The 20014-nt window shown below is 39.2% G+C and overlaps 12 non-coding genes across 12 annotated transcripts; 7 read left to right on the forward strand and 5 right to left on the reverse strand.

The window, feature by feature from the left end:
• Nucleotides 1–2960: 2960 nt before the first annotated feature.
• On the reverse strand, nucleotides 2961–3033 carry Trnat-ugu. The gene has a single exon. It is a non-coding gene; the product is annotated as a tRNA-Thr (tRNA).
• A 226-nt stretch (nucleotides 3034–3259) lies between these two features.
• Trnap-agg lies at nucleotides 3260–3331 on the reverse strand. The gene has a single exon. It is a non-coding gene; the product is annotated as a tRNA-Pro (tRNA).
• Nucleotides 3332–3985: 654 nt separating this feature from the next.
• Trnat-cgu lies at nucleotides 3986–4058 on the reverse strand. Its single transcript has one exon. It is a non-coding gene; the product is annotated as a tRNA-Thr (tRNA).
• Nucleotides 4059–4769: 711 nt separating this feature from the next.
• Nucleotides 4770–4851, forward strand: Trnas-aga. Its single transcript has one exon. It is a non-coding gene; the product is annotated as a tRNA-Ser (tRNA).
• Nucleotides 4852–5285: 434 nt separating this feature from the next.
• Trnap-ugg lies at nucleotides 5286–5356 on the forward strand. The gene has a single exon. It is a non-coding gene; the product is annotated as a tRNA-Pro (tRNA).
• A 5153-nt stretch (nucleotides 5357–10509) lies between these two features.
• Nucleotides 10510–10591, forward strand: Trnas-uga. Its single transcript has one exon. It is a non-coding gene; the product is annotated as a tRNA-Ser (tRNA).
• A 394-nt stretch (nucleotides 10592–10985) lies between these two features.
• Trnap-ugg lies at nucleotides 10986–11057 on the forward strand. Its single transcript has one exon. It is a non-coding gene; the product is annotated as a tRNA-Pro (tRNA).
• Nucleotides 11058–11568: 511 nt separating this feature from the next.
• Nucleotides 11569–11641, forward strand: Trnat-cgu. The gene has a single exon. It is a non-coding gene; the product is annotated as a tRNA-Thr (tRNA).
• A 103-nt stretch (nucleotides 11642–11744) lies between these two features.
• Trnat-agu lies at nucleotides 11745–11817 on the forward strand. The gene has a single exon. It is a non-coding gene; the product is annotated as a tRNA-Thr (tRNA).
• A 754-nt stretch (nucleotides 11818–12571) lies between these two features.
• On the reverse strand, nucleotides 12572–12653 carry Trnas-uga. The gene has a single exon. It is a non-coding gene; the product is annotated as a tRNA-Ser (tRNA).
• Nucleotides 12654–19635: 6982 nt separating this feature from the next.
• Trnac-gca lies at nucleotides 19636–19707 on the reverse strand. Its single transcript has one exon. It is a non-coding gene; the product is annotated as a tRNA-Cys (tRNA).
• Nucleotides 19708–19820: 113 nt separating this feature from the next.
• Nucleotides 19821–19892, forward strand: Trnam-cau. The gene has a single exon. It is a non-coding gene; the product is annotated as a tRNA-Met (tRNA).
• Nucleotides 19893–20014: the final 122 nt, after the last annotated feature.

Below are 20014 nucleotides of genomic sequence, written 5' to 3' on the forward strand. Positions count from 1 at the left end.
GATGAAATTGCCCACACGTTAAACTCTATTAGCGCTGATATTGCTCTCTTTACCGAAACCTGGTTGCAAGATACCGTTCCTGATGACGCAATTAATATTGAAGGATATCAACTGTTTAGGAGAGACCGTGCAAATAGAATTCATGGGGGTGTGTGTATGTATGTAAAAGAATCAATTCACTGTAAAATCTTATCTGACTTTTATCATACAGATCATGAAGTTTTCTACCTCGTGGTTTCTCGAATATTGTAATAGCGGTGGTGTACCAACCTCCAACTGCGAACGATGTAGAAATGAAAAAATATCTTATACAATCCCTTGAACGTTTAGAAGCTGAATATCCACATTGTGCTGTCTTCCTAGCTGGCGATTTCAACAAAACCCTTCTTCCCTTGGTTAAATCTGCTGTAAAAAATTTCCAACTCAAGCCTATGGTTAAACAACCTACAAGAGGGGACAATATTTTGGACCAAATTTTTACAAATATTAAAGAGTACTTATCAGATTCTGTCCGAATTTTACCACTCTTTGGTTATTCCGATCACCGAACAGTATTTATTGAGGCAAAAATTCGACCTAAACCTTCAAAGCCACGAAATACGTAGAATAGTTGTGTTTAGAGACAAACGGCCTACCAAGGTAGCAAGCGTTGGTAGATTTCTACAACAGGTTCCTTGGCTTGAGTTACTCTCTAATTATCAAACATGTGAAGAAAAGCTCAAGCTACTGACTGAAATCATAAACTATGGACTAAATACTATCATCCCTGAGCAATGTATCAAAATGCATGAAAATGATCGACCCTGGTTGAACACTCGGTTAAAAAAAATGATAAATAGCCGTCAAAAAGCTTTCTCTTCTGGAAATAGAATCCTATATAAAATGCTGAGAAATAAAGTTAATCGGGAATGTAAACATTGTAGGAAAACCTATTATGAAAGTAAAATTGGTCAAATGAAGGACTCTACGCCCAGAGATTGGTGGAGAGAGGTCAAAAATCTTTGTGGTATTAATAAAAACACTCGTCGTGACCTAAGATCCCTTTTACACCCTGATCTTGTGTGTGATGATTTTACTCTTACGAATAACATAAACAAAGCGTTTATCAGCGTAATGAATGATTACTCGCCTTTGACAGATTATACATGCGTGGATGCGGTTGATGATGAACCTTTGTATGTTACCGAAGAATCTGTGGCAAGGAAACTAAGAGCGATTAAGATATCTCGCGCCAGTGGACCTGATAACCTTCCAAATTGGGTGCTCAAAACGTTCTCGGACATTATCGCAAGTCCTATTGGCTATTACTGATATATTGAACACCTCATTAACCGAATGTTGAGTGCCTAACGCTTGGAAACTCGCAGATGTTTGTCCTCTGCCAAAGTCGTCCCTCATTTGTGATTTTAACAACGACATCAGACCAATTTCTCTTACGTCGACTCTGTCGAAAGTTGCGGAAAGCTTTGTGATTGATATGGCTTTAAAACCGGTTATGTTGTCCATTGTTGATCCACGACAGTTTGGATTTATCCCAGGTTCATCGACAACTATGGCACTAATCGATATGTTTCATCATTGGTTATCTGCCACTGATGGGACATCGTCCACAATAAGAACTGTTCTCTTAGATTTTCGGAAAGCCTTTGACCTAGTAGACCATCATATACTGATCGCTAAACTATTCAGCATAGGAGTAAAGCCAACCATCGTTAATTGGATTATTGATTTCTTACGTCATCGGCAGCAGAGGGTTAAATATGATGGTACTTTTTCCAACTGGGTTGATGTCCACGCAGGAGTTCCCCAGGGTACTCGTCTTGGTCCATGGCTCTTTCTTATTCTAATTAACGATCTCGACGATTACCAGATCAGATCTCCCAAATGTGGAAGTTCGCTGACGATATCACATTATCCGAAGTGATTACCCAATCTAATGAAAGTTCCATTCAGGACGCTGTTGATTATGTTAACTTGTGGTCTAAAGAGAACCATCTACAACTTAAATCTACCAAATGTAAAGAAATCCAATCATGTTTTAAGAGAATCCCTCCATCCTTCGTTCCAATTGAGATAGATGGGATAAAATTTGATAAAGTTAGTGCTGCAAGACTTCTCGGTGTTACTATTCGTGACGATTTTAAGTGGATAGATCATGTTAAAACCATAACTGCCAAGGCCTCAAAGCGCCTATATCTCTTAAGACAACTTAAAAGAGCGGACTCAGTGTTGATGATATGAAAGCCTTTTATTGTAGTGTTGTCCGATCAGTACTGGAATGCTGCAATTGTTCATAGAAATCTCCCCATACCTCTCGAATGATCTGAACGCATTCAGAAGCGTGCATTGCGGATTATTTTCCCTCATCAAAGTTATAATGAAGCACTGAAAGAGGCATTTATTCCCATCCTCTTTGACAGGCGAGAAATGCTATCACAAAGTCTTTTTAAAGATATTGTTGTCAATGGAAACCATAAACTTACTGGTTTACTTCCCCCTCGTAATAGCTGTAATGGTTTTCTGAGAAATAATAGAACTTTTAACACGCCACAATGCCGAACAGATCGTTTCAAAAACTCTTTTATAATGAGTTTTAGTACTGAAGCAAATTTTGCTAATTGATAACAAGTTGTATATATGTATTGTTTTCAATTTTAAATGATTGTATATAATCTAAAGAACACATAATTGTGACTTTGACTAAAAAGGTCTAATAAGTTGTAAATATATATTGTTTCTTATTTTATTATGTATTTTAAATTATCGTATATATTTGTATGTAAAAGACACATAATTCAGTCTCATGACTGCCAGTGTCTCTTTTCTCTAATAAATCTTCTAATAAATCTCCTATATGAACAAGCTTTACTATTGGTTGATGATAACCCTATAAGACGATAAAACACAATGAATTATTATAGAAATTAAATACTTATTGAGTTTAGGTGGCAAATGTGAAGAGCCTCGTCAGAGATTCGAACTCTGGACCCCTGGTTTACAAGACCAGTGCTCTAACCACTGAGCTAAAGAGGCACCCGTGAAAAACATTCGTGGACACTGTTGATATAATTGCATTGATGCAAAATCCTAGCGAACAACTTTTGCATGAGGTTGATACTTACATTAAGTTGAGAGAGTGCATCTAATGTTTGAACGAGAACACGTACCACAATTTTTTCAGAAGAAAATACAACATAATTATAGACCATCAACAAATTGTTATCAAAGGCTGTTCTCTTTCATGCGTGAGGGGCGAACAGGGCTTGCACGGGAATCGAACCCGTGACCTCTCGCACCCTAAGCGAGAATCATACCACTAGACCAGCAAGCCATGTGCAGAACACGGGACGTGTTTTTTTTCGCATATTTCATCGCTCACAATAAAGACGATGTATAGTATGCATGGAAAAATATAAAAATCTTTTCATGTCATATTTATTACAAGCAGAGTTACTCTGAGTGAAAAAAGACTTGTATGAATCTTAAATCACTAAAGTTACCAAGACCAGACAAACGCAATGGTAGAAAATAGACGATTATTGTAAACACGATAACAATCTAGGTTTTAACTTAGAATCTAGAACGACGGAATTGGTTTCATTCAGTCCTAAACATTTTTACCGCGTAGCTGGGCTATGAGGCTACACAAGAAGTTTCATTATTTACCATGCCCAAGTTTGAGGGGTAGGTACGTTACTTATGTAAACAAGCTTTGCTATTGGTTATGATGATAACAATAGAACACAATAAAACACAATGAATTATTATAGAAATTAAATACTTATTGAGTTTAAGTGGAAGATGTGAAGAGCCTCGTCAGGGATTCGAACTCTGGACCCCTGGTATACTAGACCAGTGCTCTAACCACTGAGCTAAGGAGGCACCCTCAAAAAATGTGCATGCGCAAATTGAAATGTAAACAAATGTTTCAAAAAACGTATTTAAGTCTTTTACTCACCCTCAACATACACAGTTAAAAAAATTAAGCCTTATCAGAGAGTTGAATTCCGGACCCCTGGTTTACGAGACCAGTGCTCTAACCACTGAGCTAATAAGGCAAACCCACAATACTTTTGAAAAAGGTAAAATGAATCACCGGCGAAAATATTTACAATAATCGTCTATTTTCTACCATTGCGTTTGTCTGGTCTGGGTAACTATAGTTATTTAAGATTCCTACAAGTCTTTTTTCACTCAGAGTAACTTGGCTTGTAATAAATATGACATGAAAAGATTTTTATATTTTTCCATGCATGCTATACATCGTCTTTATTGTGAGCGATGAAATATGCGAAAAAGGACACTTCCCGTGCTCTGCACTTGGCTTGCTGGTCTGGTGGTATGATTCTCGCTTAGGGTTTTGAGAGGTCACGGGTTTCATTCCCGTGCAAGCCCTGTTCGCCCCTCACGCTTGAAAGAGAACAGCCTTTGATAACAATTTGCTGATGGCCTATAATTATGTTGTATTTTCTTCAGAAAAAAATGTGGTACGTGTTCTCGTTCAAACATTAGATCCACTCTCTCAACTTAATGTAAGTAAAAAAAAATTGTGCGCTAGGATTTTGCATCAATGCAATTATATCAACTGTGTCCAGAAATGTCTTTACCGGGTGCCTCTTTAGCTCAGTGGTTGGAGCACTAGTCTTGTAAACCAGGGGTCTAGAGTTCGAATCTCTGACGAGGCATGTCGTGAAATGTGTGGTAAAATCAACAGCTAAGTTCCAAGCTATCAGTGCTAAAGCAAAATAAGCGATTAATGAAGCAATTATGTAGTCGTGGCCGAGTGGTTAAGGCGCCAGACTAGAAATCTGTTGGGAAATTCCCGCGCAGGTTCAAATTCTGCCGACTACGACTCTTGTTATTCCGAAAGATGTTCATATAACACGAAGAAATTGTTTGCCACCAGGTAGAATTTCGTTTCAAAAAATACACGACATAATTATTTTTGCATTTTTTTAAAAATACCAGTCAGAGTTGTTAAAATTTTTAATACTTGATGTGAAGTGGTTAATATTATATCCTTTTAACGCAATTGCTCAAATTTATGCATTCTGATTCGGTTACTAAAAATGTAAATAAACATGGTGATTGGGCTAGAACGAAATTACCTCTTGTCAAAGCGACCTCTATTCAGAAATTATTGCTCCCTCATAGGCTAATTTTCAACAGCAAAATGGGATGTATTCCGCACGAAGTAACGGAAGTCTCTTAAACCTTAGTTTTTTATATAATATACCGGAATTTTTTTAAATTACTGAAAGATAATGAAACATTTCTTCAGGTGTGGCTTGCTGGTCTAGTGGTAGATTCTCGCTTTGGGTGCGAGAGGTCACGGGTTCGATTCCCGTGCAAGCCCAGTTTGCCCTCAAAACTTGAATTTTTTTCGCGATTGTGTTTCTTTCTTTCAAGAAAAAAGCAGTGTTGAACTCAAGTTGCAATCTCCCAATAAAACTTTTCATATGCAGTATCAATCCTATCAATATACATGCAAGGAGGAGATGTAGTTTGCATAAATGTAGACATTTTAGACATGTCAACAATGAAAACCTTGTCAATCATCATATACTGAACATCAGGAAAATTAATTCGTGCGACTTTTTTATATTGCGTATCACATTTTTTATAACTCAAGAATAATTTGTAAAGGCTCAAAAATAACACTGTAACATTTTCAACTACCATATCACGGTATGATTACCATTGCCATCGTCTAATGCAGAACATTAATACAGCTCTTAAGCGCAATAGATAAGCACCTCTGGGAATTGAAAATAACTCTTAATCCTTCATTTACAATGCTAAAAGTCATTTTAGCTGAACTATGGTGCAAACCCGAACAATATTAATATTCTTGCATATTTAAGTGGTTGCCTTTTTTTGGGACACCCTGCATTGAAATCACCCATAACAATGCAATTGTTATAGTTTGAATGCCTAAGCACTCTGTTGGGACCCACAGGTGTGTAAATGTTTACCATACTCATTTTTATGCATGCATGTGATGCAGTAAAATTTGCTTGTTCGAAAAAAGATATTTACTAACAATATTTACAATTTACAAATATGGATAACATTATTTATGCATCTCAAGGAACATGTTCGCTTGAACAAAAGTACAACGTCAGAACTTTTTAAAATATTGTTTATTCGACGACTTAACCAAAAGACTACCCCGAATATATTATTCACAAACTGTTTTATAGACCTAATTTGAATACAAACTACTAAATTAATTCATAATTAACTTCTAAATTGTATAGATTCTATAAGTCCTAAAATTTGCTGCGTTACGCCTAATGAGTTTCTTTTTTTTATTTTTTTTATTTAAAAATGACTAGCCTAAATGTAGAAGTAAACTAAATACTTATTGTTCCTTCTTAACATTCTCCCCTCCTTGACAGGCTAAAGGCTGTCAACTTTTTGTCTCTACGTTTCTAATTTCTTAATCTCTAACGGTGCTAATTTCACGATTGGTCTAACCAAAGTTCCGTTTCCAACTTGAACTTTTGCCACTCTTACATGACCATCTTTTCCAGGGAACAGCTCAATAACTCGACCCAATGGCCAATGTCCGCGCGGCTGATCGGGAGATATAGCTAATACAACATCTCCGATTTCAAAGTCACGGTTCTTAGTTTTCCATTTCGGTCGTGCATTGAGCATGGGTAACCATTCGCGCATCCATCTTTTCCAAAAGTGGGTGATTAACTCTTGTACTTGTCTCCATCTTTGTCTTACATCATACACTGTCGTGGCAACACTTTTCGGTGCACTTTTACCTCCAGACCGACCATGGATAAAATGGTTAGGGGTAAGAGGCGTATTATCTTTCGGATTCAAAGTCTGATACGTCAACGGCACAACCACTATAGAATCAACAGCTGCTTCGGGAAAATTACAGACCTGTAAGTGAGGCCAACGTACGCTTCTGGTGATTTCACCAATCCACGACTCTGTATTTTCCAGTAATCTGACGAGGACAAGTGAAAACGCTAAACTGGACTTCAATGTTCCCATCGCAACTCTCCAACAACACGCTGATTGGCATCGAGTCAAATGTTTCTACGCTGTCATTTAAAACTTGAACGGTAACTGGTTCATACGGTACTGAAAATCCAAGCGCTCCAGCCACTTCTTCGTTCATGTAAGAGGCACTACTCGCGTCATCTAGGACTGCATTAACTTTCAGTTTCTTACCATTCGCTTTGATCCAAACTGGAATGGTGCGAAACGACAACAACTTCTCAGTTTTTTTAGCAGTTGATAACGTTGTCGTATACGAATGCTGGTCTGACTCTGCGTCGTTGTCCACTTCCACATGAGCTGTCGCTAGGGGATCCGGAACAACTTTATCTTTCAATGAACGGTTCCCAGTTTGCATATTCTTCTCTTTAAGGTCGTTAATCTTGTCGTGGGTTTGTTTGCAACCGTCCATGCCACATTCTTTTGACCTGCTACAGTTTTTTCCAATGTGACTCCCAGTAAGACAACGAAAACATAACTGTTTTCTGTTCTTTAGCTAAATTCCATTTTTCATTGACAGTCAATTCTTTGAGGAACTTATGACATTCCCATATACCATGACCAAACTTTTCGCAGCACACACAAGATCGACGTTGATTCCCAAATCGATTTCTTCCATTTCCGAGCATCCCTGCATAGGTTCGTTGATGTTTCCTATCATTCTCTAAGGCTTTTTCGAGAATATTCGGATGTCCACCGAAAATAAAAAGATAGCATTGGTCTAGGTATCTTCTCTATGAGTAAAGTGTACAACATACTGTTTGGTTTCAACTCGTGCCGGCGATCTTGTTCTTTAAGCATTACAATGGTGCTGACCAAATGATCGGTAAATTTTTTAATATCTTCGATACTTCGTTCTCGTAGGGGTGGCATATTTCGCAACTCATCTAAGTAATTTCGTATCTCTCGTCTGTCACCACCAAATTTCCTCCTTAATGTCCTTTTTGCTTCCTCGTTCGCTTCGTCTGAAAACCCCAATCTGGCTATCGCTTCCTCAGCTTTGCCTTCGAGACACGATTTCAATCGGATTATCTTATATTTTGAAGGCTCGTCAGAATCGTCGACTATGGTTGAAAATGCCGCCCAAAAATATTCAAACTTGGTTTTGTCCCCACAAAATTTCGGTATTTTCACACGCTCCATTTTACGATCAGTTACACCATACGATTCTGTACTCGTTATGGTTCTGGTATCACCACCTGGAAGCCGATCAGATATAGGGAAGTGTTCGTCTCTTTTCGAAAATATTTGATTAAGGTTATCATCGTATCTCAACTGCTATATTCTTGCATGAGACTTTCATCTAGTGCTCTTGCACGCGTCTGATCTGGGCAGGATTCTACAACGTCGGCTTGATTTTTCCGTCTTTTCTCGTTTCGAAATTCTGATGATCTGATCTCATCTCGCTTTTCTCTATCCAATAATTCTACTGTTGTTGCTCTTCTAAACGTCGTAGCTAAGAAGGCTTTAACGGTGGCCACATCCCGATCTGCATCAGTGCTTACGGCATCGAGTTCGACCGGAGGCTTGATAACATTTCCCTCGTCACCGGCTTTTCGATATACTGATATTAAACTTTCGATTACCTCCAACGTTTCAAACTTTTTGTCAACATACTTCTCTAAACCGCCTAACAAGGATTCTTGATCGGCGTCCTCTGCCATTAAGCGAACAAGACGTGTGTATAACTTCGTCAATTGGGTCTTGTTTGTTCGCTTTTGTTTTTTCAAACGTTCTGCTTCGTCTCCGACTGCGGCTGTTTGCTCTTCTCCGGTTGATGACAGTGACACGGATTCCGAACCATTATCATCTTCTGCTGTCTTTAGCATCGTTATAAACTTTCTTTATCTAAAGAAACCATTTCCTGCTACCAATTTTGTTCGCTTGAACAAAAGTAAAACGTCAGAACTTTTTAAAATATTTTTTATTCGACGACTTAACCAAAAGACTACCCCGAATGTACAGGGTGTCCCAAAAAAATTTCCCCCTATACAAATTACTCATCTTTTGTTGAACCCACGGTATTATACCTCTGGGAATTTAAAATAGTTTCTAAACCGAACAGCAACACAAAAATTTGAAATTACAAATTGATTACTAATTCCAGTAAGAATGCCTTAAAATGGTTCAACTGACATCACAGCAGCGAGTATTTATCGTAACAAATTACACGTTAACCCAAAGCGTAACCGAAGTGCAAAACAGGTTTAGAGTCGAATTTCCCACTCGGAATCCCCCTTGTAAAAAGACAATTAGAAGAAACGTTCGTAAGTATCAAAACACGGGAACAAGCTTAAACCGCAACAAGGGATATTCAGGCAGGCGAAAGACTGGTCGAAGTGAAGCGAACGTTGCAGAAGCGAACGTTGCAGCTGTGAGTCTCAGAGCTTTGCTAGAGGAAACCCCACGAGGTGTTAGCTCTCGTCGTAATCCTGTTGAAGTTTCAAAATCAACCTTTAACAAGATTACAAGATTAGATTTACGATGGCATCCTTACAGAATGCACGTACGGCATGAGCTATTGCCAGACGACATGCCACGTCGACTACGCTATGCGCAATGGTTTAATGAACGCTGTCGAAACCAAAACTTTTTGCAGAGCATCATTATTGGAGACGAAGCAGGATTTGCAATGAATGGAGAAGTTAACTCCCACAACGTGCGCGAATATGCACCGAAGGGACAACCACCGGTATTTAACTTCGAACGCAGGAATTCCCGTGTAAAGCTTACTATCTGGGCAGCACTTTGCGGTAATGGCGTGATTTTAGGCCCTTACTTTTTTGACCAAAATGTGGACGGCCTTGCATATCTTCAGAAGCTCAATGAATTCGCTTTTCCTCAACTTGCCATTCATTTCAACAATCAACATTGGGAAGGAATGTTTCGAGGGCTCTGGTGGGCGCAGGACGGCGCTCCAGTACATCGTCTGGTTGCAGTTCGAGATCGCCTCAATGAAGTTTTCGGGCAGAATCGTGTCATAGCGCTGCAACATAATGTGGAATGTTCATCTTATATAAATTCTAATTTGAAATAAAAAAGCGTGTAATATATAATGCCTTAGAAAATAACTGAGATAAAAACTTAACGTCCATGACCAAAGGCAAAACCGCTCATGCTCGAAATCGGAATTAGTAGCCATTGATTGCAGTTGAATTGCTATCTCGGATATGCTGCTGAATGCTCAATCACCGATGCATTATCTGTTTACACGCCCTGTGAACTGACTGATTTCTATCAATAATCAATTCCTATGATAAAAGCTTCCGCCAACCGTCACCGCGAGTTCCACGAGACCTTTCACTTTTTTCTCAGTCATTATAATTACCGAACTCGACTGGCGAATGAAAAGCAGTTGGGAAAGCATACCAATTCAAGATAACCTATTAATGTGCCCACGACGTAAAATGTGTGGTAAAATTAACAGCTAAGTTCCAAGCCATCAGTGGTAAAGAAAAATAAGCAATTTTTGACGCAATTTTATATGTAGTCGTGGCCGAGTGGTTAAGGCGACAGACTTGAAATCTGTTGGGATATTCCCGCGCAGGTTCAAATCCTGCCGACTACGACTCTTGTTATTCCGAAAGATGTTTATATAACACGGAGAAATTGTTTGCCACCAGGTGGAATTTCGTTTCAAAATATACGACATAATTTTTTTTGCCTTTTTTAGAAAATACCAGTCAGAGTAGTTAAAATTAAATTTTTAATACTTGATGTGAAATCGTTCTGATTCGGTTACTGAACATGTAAATAAACATGGTGATTGGGCTAGAACGAAATTACCTCGTATCAAAGCGATCTCTATTCAGAAATTATTGCTCCTTCATAGGCTAATTTTCAACAGCAAAATGGGATGTTTTCCGCACGAATTAACGGAAGTCTCTTACAGCTTAGTTTTTCATGTAATATACCGGAATTTTTTAAATTACCAAAAGATAATGAAACATTTCCCCAGGTGTGGCTTGCTGGTCTAGTGGTATGATTCTCGCTTTGGGTGCGAGAGGTCACGGGTTCGATTCCCGTGCAAGCCCTGTTTGCACTCAAAACTTGAAATTTTTCCGCGATTGAGTTTCTTTCTTTCAAGAAAAAAGCAGTGTTGAACTCAAGTTGCAATCTCCCGATAAAACTTTTCACATGCCGTATCAATCCTATCAATATACATGCAAGGAGGAGATGTAGTATGCATAAATGTAGACGTTGTCAACATGTCAACAATGAAGACCTTGTCAATCATCATATACAAGTACTGAACATCAGCAAAATGAATTCGTTCGACTTTATTATATTGCGTATCACATTTTTTATAACTCAAGAATAATTTGTAAAGGCTCAAAAATAACACTGTAACATTTTCAACTACCATATCACGGAATGATTACCATTTTCATCGTCTACAGGATAATCTCATGCCCTTTCTGAAAGCTACTGAATTGATCCACCAAACTTTAAAACTAATATTTTGCCTTTTTAGGTTTAGCTTGGCAGGAATAACTCTTTTTCGCCGGTAATTCATTTTACCTTTTTGAGATGTGTTACGGGTCTGCCTTATTAGCTCAGTGGTTAGAGCACTGGTCTCGTAAACCAGGGGTCCGGAGTTCAACTCTCTGATAAGGCTTAATTTTTTTAACTGTGTATGTTGAGGGTGAGTAAAAGACTTAAATACGTTTTTTGAAACATTTGTTTACATTTCAATTTGCGCATGCATGTTTTTTGTGGGTGCCTCCTTAGCTCAGTGGTTAGAGCACTGGTCTAGTAAACCAGGGGTCCAGAGTTCGAATCTCTGACGAGGCTCTTCACATTTTCCACTTAAACTCAATAAGTATTTAATTTCTATAATAATTCATTGTGTTTTATTGCGTTCTATTGTTATCATCAACCAATAGCACCCCTCAAACTTTGTCATGGTAAATAATGAAACTTCTTTTGTAGGCTTATAGTTCAGCTACGCGGTAAAAATGTTTAGAACTGAATGAAGCCAATTCCGTCGTTCTAGATTCTAAGGTTAAAACCTAGATTTATCGTGTTTACAATAATCGTCTATTTTCTACCATTGCGTTTGCCTGGTCTGGGTAACTATAGTGATTTAAGATTCCTACAAGTCTTTTTTCACTCTAAGTAACTTGGCTTGTAATAAATATGACATGAAAAGATTTTTATATTTTTCCAAGCATGCTATATATTGTCTTTATTGTGAGCGATGAAATATGCGAAAAAGAACACTTCCCGTGTTCTGCACTTGGCTTGCTGGTCTAGTGATATGATCGATTCTTGCTTTGGGTGCGAAAGGTCACGGGTTCGATTCCCGTGCAAGCCCTGTTCGCCCCTCACGCTTGAAAGAGAACAGCCCTTGACAACAATTTGCTGATGGTCTATAATTATGTTGTATTCTCTTCAGAAAAAAATGTGGTTCGTGTTCTCGTTCAAACATTAGATGCACTCTCTCAACTTAATGTAAGTATCAACCTCGTACAACTGAAAATTGTACGCTAGGATTTTGCATTTGATTTCTCCGTGTTATATGAAGATCTTTCGGAATAACAAGGGTCTTAGTCGGCAGGATTTGAACCTGCGCGGGAATATCTCAACAGATTTCAAGTCTGTCGCCTTAACCACTCGGCCACGACTACATAATTGCCTCATTAATCGCTTATTTTGCTTTACCACTGATAGCTTGGAACTTAGCTGTTGATTTTACAACATGCACATTTTACATCGTGGGCACATTAATAGGTTCTCTGGAATTGGTATGCCTTCCCAACTGCTTTTCATTCGCCAGCCGAGTTCGGTAATTATAATAAGACTGAGAAAAAAGTGAAAGGTCTCGTGGAACTCGCGGTGACGGTTGGCGGAAGCTTTTATCATGGGAATTGATTATTGATAGAAATCAGGCAGTTCAAAGGGCGTGTAACAGATCCTGCATCAGTGATTGAGCATTCAGCAGCATATCCGAGATAGGAATTCAACTGCAATCAATGGCTATACTAATTCCGATTTCGAGCCTGAGTGGTTTTGGTCGTGGACGTTAAGTTTTTATTTCAGTTATTCTCTAAGGTATCATATATTACACGGTTTTTTATTTCAAACAAGACGCCTGTGCCAGTCTTTAATATAGAGCTTCTGAACATAAACAATACCGTTCATAATATTTCATATTCGCATTTAGATGCCTTGCGAACCTATAAATGTTCGATCGCGAAATTCAGAAGCACATCGTACTTTAAAAAGCATAGAAGTTCAATTGTTCAAACATGTAAATAAACCGCATGATATACATTCGCTTTGTCTTACACTTTGCCTTTGGAATTCGCGCTTATATAGTTACATTAAATCTTTAATCCTGTGCAAACTACGACGTGTCAACGCCAGCCTCGTACCCAGGCGCTTTAATAGTAAAAATAATGTTGCGTTCAGTTATTGTATTGAGGTCAGCTGAAAAAAACGCGAGCGCGCGAGGATGCTTGGGGTGGTTTTGCCAGCACCCCTGCTCGCTTGCTTTTTTTCTGCTGACCTCTATATAAGACCTGAATGCAACGTTATATATTTTACTAATAAAGCGCCTGGGTACGAGGCTGCCCATACACGACCACATCGTCTTGTTAAACGGCAAAATAGCAGCGATATTTTTAAAATACGACCAGAATCAACATGTATTGAATATATTCTTACCCCAATTCAATCTAAACTTAGTCGAAAAGCATGAAAAGAACGGTTTATTTGTTGCTCATGGAGGAATTACCGTATCATGCGAGCGAAATCGAATCTCAGACTTGCGACGACGAAAAATAAAAAAAAAACAACAAAACAAAACCGGGGCGAATTTTCAACTCCGTCGCTGACCCCGGAGTAATTAGAATTTATATAAGATGAGCCTACACAAGAAGTTTCATTATTTACCATGCCCAAGTTTAAGGGTTAGGTAGTTACCTATATGAACAAGCTTTGCTATTGGTTGATGATAACAATACAGTGTGTCCCAAAAAGAACGAAAACTATTGAAATCACTCATTGTTAAAATTTGAATGCCGTTTTCACGAATTTCAGCCCGTGGGGATTTAATTCAACTTATAAAATGCTAAATGCTTTGTGTTGCTAGAGAAAGGGGACATGTCGAAGGTCATGGTCTGTTAAGAAGGAACAATAAGTATTTAGTTTTCTTCTACATTTAGGCTAGTCATTTTTAAAAAAAAATAAAATAAAAAAAGAAACTCATTAGGCGTAACGCAGCAAATTTTAGAACTGATAGAATCTATACAATTTAAAGTTAATTATGAATTAATTTAGTAGCTTGTAATTGTATTCAAATTAGGTCTATAAAACAGTTTGTGAATAATATATTCGGGGTAGTCTTTTGGTTAAGTCGTCGAATAAACAATATTTTAAAAAGTTTGACGTTGTACTTTTGTTCAAGCGAACAAAATTGGTAGCAGGAAATGGTTTCTTTAAGTTAAAGAAAAAGTTTAGATTACGATGTTAAAGACAGCAGAAGATGATAATGGTTCGGAATCCGTCTCAATGTCATCAACCGGAGAAGAGCAAACAGCCGTAGTCGGAGACGAAGCAGAACGTTTGAAAAAACAAAAGCGAACAAACAAGACCCAATTGACAAATTTATAAACACGTCTTGTTCGCTTAATGGCAGATGACGCCGATCAAGAATCCTTGTTAGGCGGTTTAGAGAAGTGTGTTGACAAAAAGTTTGAAACGTTGGAGGTAATCGAAAGTTTAATATCAAGTATCAAAAAGCCGGTGACGAGGGAAATGTTATCAAGACTCAGGTCGAACTCGATGCCGTAATGATCGGGATGTGGCCACCGTTAAAGCCTTCTTAGCTACGACGTTTAGAAGAGCAACAACAGTAGAATTATTGGATAGAGAAAAGCGAGATGAGATCAGATCATCAGAATTTCGAAACGAGAAAAGACGGAAAAATCAAGCCGACGTTGTAGAATCCTGCCCAGATCAGACGCGTGCAAGAGCACTAGATGAAAGTCTCATGCAAGAATATAGCAGTTAAGATACGATGATAACCTTAATCAAATATTTTCGAAAAGAGACGAACACTTCCCTATATCTGATCGGCTTCCAGGTGGTGATACCAGAACCATAACGAGTACAGAATCGTATGGTGTAACTGATCGTAAAATGGAGCGTGTGAAAATACCGAAATTTTGTGGGGACAAAACCAAGTTTGAATATTTCTGGGCGGCATTTTCAACCATAGTCGACGATTCTGACGAGCCTTCAAAATATAAGATGATCCGATTGAAATCGTGTCTCGAAGGCAAAGCTGAGGAAGCGATAGCCAGATTGGGGTTTTCAGACGAAGCACGAGGAAGCAAAAAGGACATTAAGGAGGAAATTTGGTGGTGACAGACGACAGATACAAAATTACTTAGATGAGTTGCGAAATATGCCACCCTATCAGCAGAAAGGATACATTCGCAGAGTAGAAATATCAGAAGAAATAATATCAGAAGGAAAGGTGTGGTACCTTTTTCACTTCCCAGTGATCCGACCCGACAAGGCAACGACGAAAACACGGATTGTCTTTGATGCAAGTGCTAAATATCGAGGAACTTTGTTAAACGATCAAATCTTGCCTGGTCCTAAGTTACAGAATGACTTATTTGACGTTCTCATGCGCTTTCGTCGTATCCTGTCGCTTTGGTGTCCGACATCAAAGAAATGTATTTACAAATCCGTATTCCTCCGGAGATCGCTCTTTTTTTCGCTTTCTTTGGAGGAATTTAGAGACACAAAGAAAACCCGAGGTATATGAATTTGAAAGGACAGTTTTTAGAGACGCATCTGCTCCGTTCAGAGCCCAATTCGTATCTCAAGAGAATGCTGAAATCCACAAAAAGAAGTTTCCACTTGCTGCCGAGACAGTGAAAAAATCTACCTATATGGATGGCTCATTGGACTCTGTCAAGACTGAGGAAACTGCTATTGAGTTGTATCGACAGCTTATTGATCTGTGCGGAAGAGCCGGAATGCAACCGCGAAAGTGGCAATCTAATTCACCAGCTGTGCTCGAAATTATTCCAAAAGAGCATCGTGCCGTTGAGGTCGATTTGGAACGGCAAAATCTCCCTTCAACTAAAACCTTGGGCGTGTTGTGGTTGGCGTCGTCCGATGTTTTCTCCTTCCGAATGTCAAATCGACCAATTATGACTCCACTTACAAAAAGGACGATCCTAAGTAAAGTGGCGACGATCTTTGATCCCTTGGGATTTCTTTCTCCCTTCATCGTTCGAGTGAAAATTATTCTCCAAGAGTTGTGGTCTAAGAGATTGAGCTGGGATGATGCCATTGATGCAGACGTCTACAGCAGAATCACAGCCTGGTTCGCCGAACTCGAATTCCTCCAAACGATCACTGTACCTCGAAGTCTTCAAGATTCACTTCATGCAAAGTCAGTGATGATCCTTACCTTCGTTGGCGCGTCGAATGATGCCTATTGAGCCGTCAGTTACTTTAGAATTGCTTACAGTGAAAAATCCGAAAGTGTAAAAGTCACTATTATAGCTTCGAAGACACGAGTATCTCCTCTCACACCAATCAGTATTCCTCGGTTGGAGTTACTGGCCGCGGTTCTTGGGCTTCGCTTGACTATACCATAACACGTTCACTTGGTATGCCCTTATCGGAAGCACGATTTTGTTCTCTATTGGATACCAGGTAAAGGAAGACAGTTTCGATCTTTTGTGGCTAACAGAATTGGCGAGATTCAGAGTCAAAAAAATCCTGAGCAGTGGCAGTACGTTCATACCAAAGATAATCCAGCCGATTTGTGTTCTCGAGGTGTAAAAGTGCAAGAATTAAAAGAAAGCGAGTTATGGTGGCAAGGCCCAACGTTTCTGAAATTGAATGAGCAAGAATGGCCTAGGAAGATAATTAAAGAAGGCAACGAACTTGTAGCTGAGAGAAAGACGACTTGCGTCTCATTGCAAACGACAGGAGTTCCCAATTTTCGTTCAATTGGAGCAGCATGGAAACTTGACCCTACAAACTGCCTAATTGGAAGCGGTTGAGTCACCTGGCCTGGTCACTAGCCTGGGTGTTGCGATTTGTGAACAACATTCGAAGTGACCCTGAAATACGGCAAACGGGACCACTCACCCCAGAAGAAGTAGAAGAAGCTGAACGAGATATTATCCGTGATGCACAAAGGAAAGAATTTAACGAAGAATATGCCATTATCCGAAACAACAAACAACTTCCAACGAAGAATCGGTTATCCAAGTTGACGCCTAAACTTAGATGATGACGGGCTGCTAAGATGTGATGGTCGTTTATGTTACGCAGAATTCCTTCCGTACGACAATCGATTTCCTATTATTCTTCCTCGAAAAAGTTGGGTAACGAAGTTAATCGTAAAACATTATCATGAGCTTGGTAAGCATATTACAGGAACTAATCATACATTAGCAAACTTGTACACAAAATTTTGGATCATTGCCGCTCGAGAAGTAATCCGTGATTGAGAAAACGAATGTAGCGAGTGTAAGCGACGACGAACAAAAGCGGCCAGTCAAGTGATGGCACCATTGCCGAAAGCGAGATTTTTCCCGCCATTCCAAGCGTTTAGTCGCGTTTCAATTGATTACAGGGGTCCTTTCATTACAGTCCAAGGGCGAGGAAGAAGACGAAAAAAAAAGTTAGTTGTGTCTCTTTACGTGTTTGTTGAGCCGTGCAGTCCATCTTGAAATGGCTTTTGGTTTGGACACAGATAGCTTTTTGAAGTGTTTAACCAGAATGGCTAGTCGTCGAGTTACCCATGTGAAATTATCAGTGATCGTGGTACAAACTTTGTCGGCGCAGAGCAAGAATTACGGCAGTTAGTCGATCAATTGGAGAAGGTGAAAATTCAGGAGAAGACCCTCGACAAAGGGATTAAGTGGCAATTTAACCCACCATTGGCCCTTATTTTGGAGGTGTACACGAAATCATGATTAAAGCAGCAAAAAAGGCTATTTACCAAATTCTTGGGAACGCTGATGTGAATGATGAAGAGCTGATGACCGCCTTTGCAGGAGCCGAATCACTGATGCATTCCCGGACGTATCAGACTTCGAATCCGAAAGATAATAGGCCTCTTACCCCTAACCATTTTATCCATAGTCGGTCTGGAGGTAAAAGTGCACTGAAAAGTGTTGCCACGACAGTGTATGATGTAAGACAAAGATGGAGACAAGTACAAGAGTTAATCACCCACTTTTGGAAAAGATGGATGCGCGAATGGTTACCCATCACCCATGCTCAATGCACGACCGAAATGGAAAACTAAGAACCGTGACTTTGAAATCGGAGATGTTGTATTAGCTATATCTCCCGATCAGCCACGCGGACATTGGCCGCGGCCTACACGCCTACTGGCCTACTCGCCTACTGGCCTACTCCCCTACTGGCCTACACGCCTACTGGCCTACACGCCTACTGGCCTACACGCCTACTGGCCTACACGCCTACTGGCCTACACAGCTAAAAACATAACACTTCATCAAAGACCATTTTATTTTATTTTTTCCTCTTCATTATTGTCGTTACTTCACATCAAACTGTATAAAAATCCAATAGCTAGCAAATATTAACCATGTGCGTGCGACGTCGACCACGAAAAGCGGCGTCCAATACATTTACTCTTAAATTACAATGCATTCAAATAATTCAATGAAATAAATATCTCCTTGAAACCACACACAAAACCCAAAAAATAACATTACTGAAAAAACACAGTAAAAAGATATATGATCGACACACATAATAAGTAAATTTTTCAATTAAATTTGAAACAGATTTTCGTCTACGAAGCCTTTGTCAATAAGAGATCTTTTCATCCCTTCACTCACACTCCCATGCAAAGGTTGACTGAAACGACTTCGATATTCTTCGCAACCAAAGAGGTCGTTACCATCAGGAATACATTCTGGGCTTCTCTTTATAAAAAACATTGTTTGCGAAGCAGATCTTGCAGTGCGTAGACAAACAACCTTACCCTACCCACTTCCTTCAAGACTTTCCACCGCCTCTTGAAACTCTGATGGCGCCGTTGTTCTCAGTCTTCGGCTCGTAGCTTGTTTGAAACCTCTTAGGGTGACAACTGGTCCTGCAACTCGTAGTATAGCCATCTTTCGCTCCAACACCGTCGGCTGTCTTTGTTCTTTTTCCACGTGACTACCAAAGACCGAATTAACAAACTATGGGAAAATGTGAACAAAACTATTATGTATGCAACTACGAAAACTATTACGTAACTGTTAACTATCTTTGATTCATGTCAACGTTATTATCCTAACCCTAACCCTACTCCCTAACCCTAACCCTAACCCTAACCTAACGGTCCTAACCCTATAAACTTAACCGAAAATGTTAGAAAAACTTTAGTTAAAAATTAGGGGAAAATATTGTCGCGGAGCGGATCCGAACCCGTGTTCAAGAACGAGGCGAACGCACACCTTACTTTTTGAGCTAATCTGCAATCGCTGAAATTAGTCCTAAACAACACGTTTTATATTTAGCTTATAAAAACTAGACTGCCGGTCAAATAGTATTTTCTAATACCTGACCGGCTGCCGGCCATATAGTCACTATGATTTATAAAAGAGAAGGGAGGGAGCGGAGTTGAACCACTGACCTCTCGATCTGCAGTCGAATGCTCTACCACTGAGCTACACTCCCTGATCGTGCATACCTGTTTGATGCTATTCTCCTAAAAGAACATTTCTTGCTGTTCTTACCTTATTCGAAATAGCACAAGTTTTATATTCATAGCATAGAAGCAGTGTGTAGCAAGCAGGGTGGCGCAGTGGAAGCGTGCTGGGCCCATAACCCAGAGGTCAATGGATCGAAACCATTTCCTGCTAAAGTTATCATTTCAATAAAAAAGATCTTTTCGAAATCTTATTCAAAAACATATATTTTTTCTCAAATGGGCTATAAGAGAAAACCAGAGCTAAAAAAATTACATAAAGACATAAAATTAACA

The sequence above is a fragment of the Dendronephthya gigantea genome, unplaced genomic scaffold (genome assembly GCF_004324835.1).
Source record: "Dendronephthya gigantea isolate DGI-Jeju-01 unplaced genomic scaffold, DenGig_1.0 000190F, whole genome shotgun sequence".
Taxonomy (NCBI): Eukaryota; Metazoa; Cnidaria; class Anthozoa; order Malacalcyonacea; family Nephtheidae; genus Dendronephthya; species Dendronephthya gigantea.